This window comes from Myodes glareolus, chromosome 2 (genome assembly GCF_982192425.1).
Source record: "Myodes glareolus chromosome 2, mMyoGla1.1, whole genome shotgun sequence".
In the NCBI taxonomy this organism is placed as follows: Eukaryota; Metazoa; Chordata; class Mammalia; order Rodentia; family Cricetidae; genus Myodes; species Myodes glareolus.
In genome coordinates this window covers 140,142,857-140,154,350 of record NC_142027.1, presented here as the reverse complement: position 1 = coordinate 140,154,350, position 11,494 = coordinate 140,142,857, and the positions used below count along the sequence as shown (strand labels likewise).

Below are 11,494 nucleotides of genomic sequence, written 5' to 3'. Positions count from 1 at the left end.
TTGCCTCTGGGTTTTGGACACTGGTCATTATGGGCAGTAAAAGTACTTCTTTGGTCTCTCTCTTTTGTACTAAGACAATCCCACTCTGAGATGGTGTGTCTGTGAAATTCTGTTAGAGAGTTTCAGAAGGAGCCTTCCTCTCTGATTGGGTTGGCAGGGCCTGTGAAGGCTCATGGTCAGCACTAGATAGAAATGTTCTTGGGGTTTTCTCAATATCCTCAAAGGAAGGAGAGGAGACAAGGAAGACTTCCGAGTAATGGAGAAGAATGCTCAATTACCACCTCCCTCAAACATGTCTGGCATTGTTTTCCGAGGAACCTGACTTACCTCAACAACTGAACTGCTCCCAGACACAGAGAGGTGGTTGAGGGCAGTGAGTCACACAGTGCAATGGGCAAGGACTCAAACTTTTTTCATCTTAAAGAAATTTTTATTTATGGGCTTGAGCAGCTTGAGGGGTTTGCCCCACCTGTGCTTCACCTGAAACCGTACAATATGTTCCTCCAGGGCCTGGTGAGTGCTGGATCAAGAAAGGCAAGCTTCTTTGATGAGCTGATGGAGTTTTGTGACCTCTTAGAGGATGCTAAATCTTTAGTTTCCATCTGGATGGAAGACATGGAAAAAACATCATTATAACAGTCCAGGATCATCGCACACTCAGAGAGATCAGATGTCAATTGATTTGCTCTGATTTTGAGCCCAAATTAGCTTTCAGCGTGCCTTCTAGATTTTTGTTAATATGTTTTGTGAAGTCAGTTCTGGAGCATCTCTTCAAGCTCACACTGAATTACTTTCTATCTCCAAAGGATTTGCCCCTTGTAACTTTACTGGAGATTTTTTCCAAGTACCTGTTTGAATCTTTGGAGATCTTTCCTAGAATAGGTCCCAAATTCTTTACATGGAATAAGTTTTCTGTTCTCTCGATTATGCTTTCCTACTAGTAAAAACTAGAGAGGAATTTTCTAGTTGGCTACAGATACATCTCCTAACAGTGCCTAGGACAGCAGAGATGGCAACTTGAAACCATTGACACTATTGTTCCATGCTGAGAGGAATGTACTAAATTCAAAGCTGTGTTCAGGGGCAAGAGGCTGGGATGCTGAGGACTCTGTGCTTCCTTGATAAATTGTACATTTTTCTGAGATTGTTGGTCTTGCATGTGCCTCTCCTTTGTAGAAAACCTTTGCAATAGGGATTGGGTGGGTGGCTGGGTGCTCCATTTTTCTCCGAGGAAAAGACTGGCCTATGACAATAGGAAGACTGAGGGGTAGGGGGTGAAAGATATCCCTGTGCTATTTGAGCTTAGAAGCACAGAGTTTACATTGCTGCATCATGTTATTTTTTAACAGCTGTTCAATGGCTGGCATAAACTCCAGGGCTTCTGCAACATTGCGGTTCATAGGAGGTTTCATTTTCACTGGCTTTCACTGACTCTGGGCAGTAGCTGCTGTTGGCTGACCTATCTTAGGAGCAGATTCCTGTCCTTTGATTGTTTGTGTAGGGTGAATCCATTGAAGAAAGCAGATAACAGGTTTTTGGAAGGAGCTTTCTGGAGGAATCTGTGAGGCTTTTGGAAGGGTGTGATAGTGTTTTTTTTTTCTAAATTTGCATTCTTCTTGAGTCTGTTGTGCATGGATCCTTCTTCATGCTTTTCTTTACTCTTTCTCTTAGTTTCCTAACCTTGGTAAGTAGGTGCCAACACTTAGATTTGGCTCTTCAGTGAGACTCGATGCTTTGGAGTACTGGGCTTCTGCTGCACCAGGCTCTTGTCCCCCTGCCCCCCTACCATCACAATGTCACCTAATTCCTGAGAAGCCAAAGTGTCTGCAAGAAGCAGTGTGCTCCTGGGATGCTCTGGAAGGAGCACAACAGTGGTATAGCCTTGTGGCTGACTGGTTGATTCTTTCTCCACACTTTGTGGAAACTCACTAACAGATTTTGCCTGGTGACTGTGTGCCCCTGGGTTTTGGACACTGGTCCTCATGTTCAGTAAAAGGACTTCTTGGGTTTCTTTCTCTTGCTCTAAGACAGTCCCACTCAGAGATGGTGTGTCTGTGAATTTCCGTTGGAGAGTTTCAGAAGGAGGCTTGATCTCTGATTGAGTTTGCATCACCTGTGAAGGCTCATTGTCAGCCCCAGAAAGAAATGGTCTCGGGGTTTTCTCGCTATCCTTACAGAAAGAGAAGACAAAAGGAGAAGATTCTGTAGTGATGGAGAAGAATCCTCAATTACCACCTCTCTCAAACATGTCTGGCATGGTTTTCCTAGGAACCTGACTCCCTCAATAGCTTAACTGTTTCCAGATACAAAGGTGGTTGAGTGCAGTGAGTTACACTGTGCAATGGGCAAGGACTCAACTTTTTTCATCTTAAAAGAGATTCTTTGGGAGACTTGAGTATCTTGAAGGGTTTTCCCCACCTGTGCCTCACCTGAAACTGTACAATATGTTCCTCCAGGGCCTGGTGAGTGCTGGATCAAGAAAGGCAAGTTTCTGTGAAGAGCTGATGAAGTTTTCTGATCACTTAGGTGATGTCAGATCTTTACTTTCCATTTGGATGTCTGACATGGAAGAATCATCGTTCATAGCAAGCCAGAATCGATGCACACTCATTGGGATCACACTTTGATTGATGTGCTATGAGTTTGTTCCCACGTGAGTTTTCAGGTTGCTTTCTAGATTCTTCCTTATGTGTATTGTTGAGTCAGTTTTGGAGTCTCTCTTCATGCTCTTCACTTGATTTCTTTATGACTCTAAAAGATTTGCCCCATGCAATGTTACTGGAGCTTTTTCCAAGTACCTGTTGGGATCTTTTGAGTTCTTTCCTAGAATAGTTCCCAAATTCTTTCCAGTTTCCATTTTTAGTTGGAATCTTAACTTTTGAACATCCTTGCTAAGGCCACCCATAGACACAGAGAATCGTGAGGGCCTGGTTTTTCTCTACATAAGTAAACAAGAAATAAGCAACTTTCAAAACTCTAGAAATGACAGAGACATCTCGCTGCCTGGACAGTCACCCAAAGTTCCTTTGTATCATTGGGGCATCCATCTTCTTTCTACAGTTCCATAGTATCCAGTAGACATTTCCATGAAGCAGGAAATTTCAAAGACAGTTTAGTCATTTTCTTCTGTATCATGCAGAATGTCTTACAGACTCTTTCATGAATCAGGAACCCCAAAAGACCATCTCACCTTTAGGCAAGTTTGGCAGTCCTCTCTCTGTGGGTTCTCTGTGTCCAGTTTATGCAACAGTCCAGGCAGAGCAGTTTCTTGCCCAAATGGCTAACCAACTCCATAAAGAGATTCATCGATGTCCATCTACCTCTTGAAGTAGACTGGTGCTGTCAGGAGCAGACGTGTCTCATTGTCATGAAATACCTTAAGTTATTAAAATATTAAATGCCATATTCTGTAGTCTTTGAAAGATATGAAGAATGCCTATATAACTGAAATGTATCTCTAAATATCTAGAAAATCGAACTAACATGACTACAAGCTTCACTATTATTGATGATTATCCATTAACAACCTATATTTTTAATTATACATTGTATTTTTAAATGAACTACACAATCACAATACCTCAATCAAGATCAGAAATACATATACGTATAACAAAACTGATCATAAAATTTATATCAACAAAGCAAAATTTATATCAATGTAAGTTATTCGTATCTATATTATATCCCCCTTTAAATGTAAAAGAACATTTATAAACAATGTTTGGGAATATGGATGCAGTTATTTCTCTCCAAACTTCTTCTTGCTGTATGGGGGCCCTGTTAATTAGGTCTTTCATGGTATAACCTGTGTGCTAGGTTCATCTCAGTTAGCAGTTGAGTGAAGTAATTTTCTGAAGGTGGTTATGGCAACCTTTCAGGAGGGCATGGTCCTACACCACTGTCTCAAAAAACAACAAAAAACCCCAAAATCTCTGAAGAACTGATGATGAAATCTATAAATTTCTCATGTACTGTATCTGATTCATCTAAAAACAGTATATTTCCCCACATACCCATTTATCTCTTTATAACTATTTTGTTAACATAGTGGGGGGGTGAAAGGTAGCTGGTTTTAAGAGAAAAGCTGTAACCAAAGTAACTACATTAATAAAAATAAAAGAATGAAGACTGAGGATATATAGCTAAGTGATAGACTGTTTAGCTAGCATACTCAGGACACTGGGTGTGATCATTAGTACCACTCATACAAACACCCACACAAAAGAAAATTAAAGATTTGTGGAGGGGTTGAAGCTTTCTGGTTAGGACAGTAGCTAATAAGCCTTATTACACTGCAGCCCTATGTTCTACATTTAAAAATATAATGTAAATATTCACTCTCTAAATTATAAGCAGATTACAGTACTAAAAACATACTGGTAAGTTATTAAAACTAGAAGATGCAATTAGAAACAAAAGAAATCTTAGTGAGTTAAGAAAAAACACTATAAAGAGTGAAATGAAACTAAAAGATATCATTGGGGTTCTAAGGGTGTGTGAGATGGATATGATCAAGATATATTATATACATATATGAAATTTTAAAAGATTAAGTAAAATTATATTTAAAAAAATACCAGAAATCACTATATTATTTAAGAAGAAACACTAGAAATCACCTATTATCCCACACCTGAATATAAAAACATACATATAAAACTAATGCTACATTAAAATGCTTTCAAAGCTAAAAATGATAGGAAAAAAGTCTTTTGTAGTGGGGAATAAAGATACGGAAAATTTTAGTTTGGGAAACAAAAATTCTGAAACTCAGTTATTTAGTAAGTATGTGAAAATGGAATTCTCCTGAACATTAAGTGCTTGTTGACATTTTTCCAAAAAAGGCTAAGGTGTGATCCTCTCAGTCATGATAACTACAGTGCAGCTGTATTAACATTTTGGGAGGGACTAGAGGAACATCAGTTAGACAGGCTTCTCTGGAGCAAAGTCAAAGGTCCCAAGCCCCAGATAAGCACTAGAGTCATTAATCTCCACCCCCAAATAGTTATAACTACTGCCTGCTCTTGGGGCTTATAACCAGACATTTGTACCCTTAAAAATCTTTGGCCAAACTGATGCTCCACCCTGCTAAGCCCTCTTGCCTCCTATCCCATCCCAGCTTTCACCCAGGAGCTCCTTTTCTTATTCCTCCCTTCCTCCTCAGGGCCATAAAATCCCCCAGCTCAGCATGTGTGGGCTCCAGGACAGGGTGGTAAATGCAACCCTGGCAGGAGGGAATTCCTGTATTTCAATAGCCTGCCTGCAGAAAGGTAGGCCTTCTGTCAGTGAGGTCCCTCCCCAACATGGGAACATAATCCTGTGCCAGAAGATCCGTTAGAGAGCATTTGAAGGAAGGGATGGGCAGACACCAAGGCAAGAATTCCTCGAACAATCTGAAAAATAATATGAAAGCACCAGATCCCAGTGACATTACAACAGAAGAACTTGAACACCCTAATCCAGAAGAAGTGGGAAAAAGTGCCATTATGAAAGCAATAGAGTCCCTTAAACAGGATATGAATAACTCACTTAAAGAAATGGATGAGAAGTATAACAAAAAGTTTGAAGAAATGAGTAAAGAAATGGAGGAGAAGTATAATGAAAAGTTTGAAGAAATGAGTAAATCCGTAAATGATACCCTGGGGAACCAAGAAAAAAACGATCAAACAGGTAATGGAAACAGTTCAAGAATTGAAAACTGAAAGGTGACAATGAAAAACACACAAATCGAGGGCTGGCTGGATATGGAAAATCTAGGTAAATGAACAGAGACTACAGAATCAAGCATAACCAATTGAATACAAGAGATAGAAGAATGAATCTCATATTCTGAAGATGCCATAGAGAAAATAAACACTCTGATAAAAGAAAACAGCAAATCCAACAAATTTTCCTCAAAAAACTTTCAAGAAATCTGGGATATAATAAAAGACCAAACCTAAGAATAATAGGGGTAGAAGGAGAAGAACTGCCAATCAAAGGCCCAGAAAATATATTGAACAAAATTATAGAAGAAAACTTTCCCAACCTAAAGAATGATATTCTTATGAAGGTTCAAGAAGCATACAGAACACTGAATAGACTGGATCAAAAAAAAGTTCTCCTCGCCATATAATAATCAAAACACAAAACATACAGATTAAAGAAAGAATATTAAGAGCTGCAAAGGAAAAAGGTCAAGTAACTTATAAAGGTAAACCTATCAGACTTACAACGGACTTCTCTATGGAAACCATGAAAGCCAGAAGGTCGTGGATAGAGGTACTGCAGAAACTAAGAGACCATGGATGCAAGCCCAGACTACTATACCCAGCCAAGCTATCATACACTATCAATGGAGAAAACAAAAGATTCTGGGATAAAAACAAATTTAAACAATACATAGCCACAAATCCAGCCTTACAGAAAGTAATAGAAGGAAAATTACAACCCAAGGAATCTAACATTGCCAACACAGCCTACAATAACTCAGACATCTAGTGACCCTTCACAAGCACACCTCAAAGAAGGGAAACAAACACACAAATTCTACTACCCCACCCCCAAAAAATAACCGGAGTCTGCCACGGACCACCTCTCCTGGAGACACTCAGACCGAGGGAAAACAGGGCGAAGGCTCAGAAGATTCCAGGAATCAATGAGGAATTGACAGTCAGACACACTCAATGTAGTTGAATATGTTGCTGCAACTTTACTCCAATTAGTGTAAGGTTTTTATACTTTACAAACAAGGAACTTGGCAAAAGCATACGTCAGCAAATTATAAAATAGAAAAGAACAGCATAAAACAGTTTACAAAGAGAATCTTTGAAGATGCTTTGGCATGGGTACAAGGACTTTTGCTCTTTCATATTTTGTTAATTAAACTCCTTTTTCTTGCCTTCAGAGAGGCCACTGCCCTTGAGTCAGGCCATCTTTATCAGCCTACACCAGGTGGCTGGCTGGGTTGAGCTATGTGACCTTGTATTCAGAAAGGCCATTATTTTCCTGGGAAAACTTTCTGCTAGGAAATTTTATGATCTCAAACTTGTCTGAAACTCATCTCATACCATTAACCTCAACTCCCTTCCCTTCCTGACTCTCAGGGTCAGATGTTGTAATGAGCCTAGGTTTTCTGGCCATAAGGAAGGCTGCATAGGCCTCCTGTTAAACTGCACATATTTCCCAGGCAAATGCCTAATACTGTTTTTCTATAGAAGGCTCCTAAGATTTTTCCTAGTAAAATTAACTCCTTTTGTTCCACATCATCAAGGAATTATCCTAATGATGACCCTGCCAATTCCCAGAACTGGCTACTTCTTTTAAGGCTTTAATGAATGGTGGGGCAGAGCTCAAAAATGTCCTCAGCAGTCTTGTTTGTATTTGCAACTGCCTGGAACAGTCTGATCTGTTAGCAATATGCAGGAATAAAGACAAGAAAAAGACAGACATATGGCGCCAAGGACAGCGAGGTCGACTCAGTGCAGGTAGCAACTTCAGGTGGTATCATGACCACAGCTGATTGCCAAGGGACAGCCAGGGATGTAGCTCCGTGAAGCGCAAATCCCAATCCTTATGGCAAAAGTCCATCCAGTCAGCAATTCTGCTACACTGGCGTGACAGCTGTGGATGTATCAGGAGTCAACAACTACTGGTCAATATCACTTAATATCAATGGACTCTATTCACCTATAAAAAGGCACAGGCTAAGAGGTTGGATACAAAACCAAGATCCAGCATTCTGCTGTTTATAAGAAACACACCTCAACCACAAAGTCAGACATCTACTCAGAGAAAAGGGTTGGGAAAAGATTTTTCAAGCAAATGGACCAAAGAAACAAGAGGGTGTAGCCATTCTAATTTCTAAGAAAATTGACTTCAAACTAAAATCAATCAGAAGAGATGGAGATGGACATTTTATACTCATAACAGGAATAATTCATCATGATGAAGTCTCAATCCTGAATATCTATGCCCCTAATATAAAAGCACCCACTTATGAAAAAGAAACACTTCTAGAACTCAAAGAAGTCATCAAACCACACACACAAATAGTAGGAGACTTCAACACACCTCTCTAACCAATGGACAGGTCAATCAGACATAAACCTAACCGAGAAATAAGAGAATTAATAGAGGTAATAAATCAAATGAACTTAACAGATATTTATAGAACATTCTACCCAAATAGGAAAGAATTTTCCTTCTTCTCTGCAGCTCATGAAACCTTCTAAAATTGACCACATACTCGGTAACAAAGCAAACTTTCACAGACACAAAAAAATATTAGTAACCACCTGTGTCTTGTCGGATCACAATGGATTAAAGTTAGACTTCAACAACAATGCTACTTCCAGGAAGCCAACAAACTCATGGAAGCTGAACAGTCAACTACTAAATCACCGCTGGGTCAAGGAAGAAATAAAGAAAAAAATTAAAGTCTTCCTTGAATTTAATGAAAATAAAGACACAACATACTCAAACCTATGGAACACTATGAAAGCAGTGCTAAGAGGAAACTTCATAGCACTAAGTGCCCAATTAAAGAAAACAAAGAAAGCACACATTGAAGACTTAACAGCACACATGAAAGCTCTAGAAAAAAAAAGAAGCAGATTCACACAGGAGGAGTAGGAATCTGGAAATAATCAGTCTGAGGGCTGAAATCAACAAAATAGAAACAGAAAACAATCCAAAGAATCAATGATACAAAAAGTTGGTTCTTGGAGAAAATCAACAAGATCGACAAACCCCTATCCAAACTAATCAAACAGCAGAGAGAGAACATGCAAATTAATAAGATCAGAAATGAAAAACGGGACATAACCGCAGGCACAGAGGAAGTTCAGGGGATCATTAGATCTTACTACAAAAGCCTGTATGCCACAAAATTGGGAAATGTAAAAGAAATGGACATTTTTTAGATAAGTACCACATACCAAAGTTGAACCAAGACCAGGTGAACAATTTAAATAGACCTGTTATTAATGAAAAATTAGAAGCTTTTATCAAAAACCACCCTACCAAAAAAAGCCCAGAACCAGATGGTTTCAATGCATATTTCTACCAGAACTTCCAAGAAGAACTAATACCTATATTCCTTAATGTATTTCACAAAATAGAAATACATTAAGAAATAGAAGAGTCATTGCCAAATTCTTTTTATGAAACTACAGTTACCCTGATACCAAAATCACTCGAAGACTCAACCAAAAAAGAGAAATACTGGCCAATCTCGCTCATAAACATCGTCGCAAAAATTCTCAAGAAAATACTAGCAAACCGAATCCAAGAACACATTAGAAAAACTATCCATTATGATCAAGTGGACTTCATCCCAGAGATGCAGAGCTGGTTCAACATACGCAAATCTATCAATATAATCCATCATATAAATAAACTGAAGGAAAAAAATCATATGATCATTTCATTAGATGCTGAGAAAGGATTTGACAAAATTCAACACCCCTTTTGATAAAGGTGTTGGAGAGATTAGGGATACAAGGTTCATACCTAAATATAATAAAAGCTATTTACAGCAAGCTGACAGCTAACATTAAATTAAATGGAGAGATACTCAAAGCCATTCCACTAAAATCAGGAACAAGACAAGGCTGTCTACTCTCTTCATACCTCTTCAATATAGTGCTTGAAGTTCTAGCAATAGCAATAAGACAACATAAGGGGATCAAGGGGATTCAAATTGGAAAGGAAGAAGTGAAACCCTCGATATTTCCAGATGATATGATAGTGTATATAAGCGACCCCAAAAACTCTACCAAAGAACTCTTACAGCTGATAAACACCTTTAGTAATGTGGCAGGATACAAGATCAATTCAAAAAAATTGGTTGCCCTCCTATACACAAAGGATAAAGAAGCAGAGAGGGAAATCAGAGAAACATCACCTTTCATGATAGCCACAAATAGCATAAAATATCTTGGGGTAACTCTAACCAAGGAAGTGAAAGATCTATTTGAAAAGAACTTTAAGTCTTTGATGAAAAAAATTGAAGAGGATACCAGGAAATGGAAGGATCTCCCTTGCTCATGGATTGGGAGGATCAACATCATAAAAATGGCAATTCTACCAAAAGCAATCTATATATTCAATGCAATCCCCATCAAAATTCTTCACAGACCTTGAGAGAACAACAATCAACTTTGTATGGAAAAACAAAAAACTCAGGATAGCCAAAACAATCTTATACAATAAAGGAACTTCTGGAGGCATTACCATCCCTGACTTCAAACTCTATTACAGAGCTACAGTATTTAAAACAGCTTGGTATTGGCATAAAAACAGAGAAGTCGACCTATGGAATCAAATAGAAGACCTGGATATTAACCCACAAACCTATTAACACCTGATTTTCGACAAGGGAGCAAAAAGTATACAACGGAAGAAAAAAAACCATCTTTAACAAATGGTGTTGGCATAACTGGATGTCAACCTATAGAAGAATGAAAATAGATCCATATCTATCACTATGCACAAAACTCAAATCCAAATGGATTAAAGACCTCAGTATCAATCTGAACACACTGAACCTGATAAAAGAGAAAGTGGGAAGTATTCTACAACACGTGGGCACAGGAGACCACTTCCTGTGTATAACCCAAACAGCACAGACATTAAGGGCACAATTGAATAAATGGGACCTCTTGAAACTGAGAAGTTTCTGTAAAGCAAAGGACACTGTCAATAAGACAAAAAGGCTACCTACTGACTGGGAGAAGATCTTCACCGATCCTGCAACAGACAAAGGCCTGATCTCCAAAATATATAAAGAATTCAAAACACTGGACTTTAAAATGCTAATTAACCCAATTTAAAAATGGGGCACTGAACTGAACAGACAATTCTCAAAAGAAGCTCGAATAGCCAAAAGACACTTAAGGTCATGCTCAACCTCCTTAGCGATCAGAGAAATGCAAATCAAAATAATTCTGAGATACCATCTTACACCTGTCAGAATGGCTAAAATAAAAAACACTAATGATAGCCTTTGCTGGAAAGGATGTGGAGTAAAGGGTACACTCATTCATTGCTGATGGGAATGCAAACTTGTGCAACCACTTTGGAAATCAGTGTGGCAGTTTCTCAATAAATTTGGGATCAACCTACCCCAGGATCCAGCAATACCACTCTTGGGAATATACCCAAGAGATGCCCAATCACACTACAAAAGCATTTGTTCAACTATGTTCATAGTTGTAATAGTCAGAACCTGGAAACCACCTAGATGCCCTTCAATGGAAGAATGGATAAAGAAAGTATGGAATATATACACATTAGAGTACTACTCAGTGGCAAAAAAACAATGACATCTTGAATTTTGCATGCAAATGGATGGAAATAGAAAACACTCTTCTGAGTGAGGTAACACAGACCCAAAAAGAGGAATATGGTATGTACTCACTCATAAGTGGATTCTAGCCATAAATAAAGGTCAGTGAGCCTATAATTCGTGGTCCTAGATAAGCTAAATAAGGTGAACCAAAGAAAATCA

General features: G+C 38.6%; 1 pseudogene; it reads right to left on the bottom strand.

The window, feature by feature from the left end:
• Positions 1 to 924: 924 nt before the first annotated feature.
• On the bottom strand, positions 925 to 3,306 carry LOC148123193 (spermatogenesis-associated protein 31 pseudogene; annotated as a pseudogene).
• Positions 3,307 to 11,494: the final 8,188 nt, after the last annotated feature.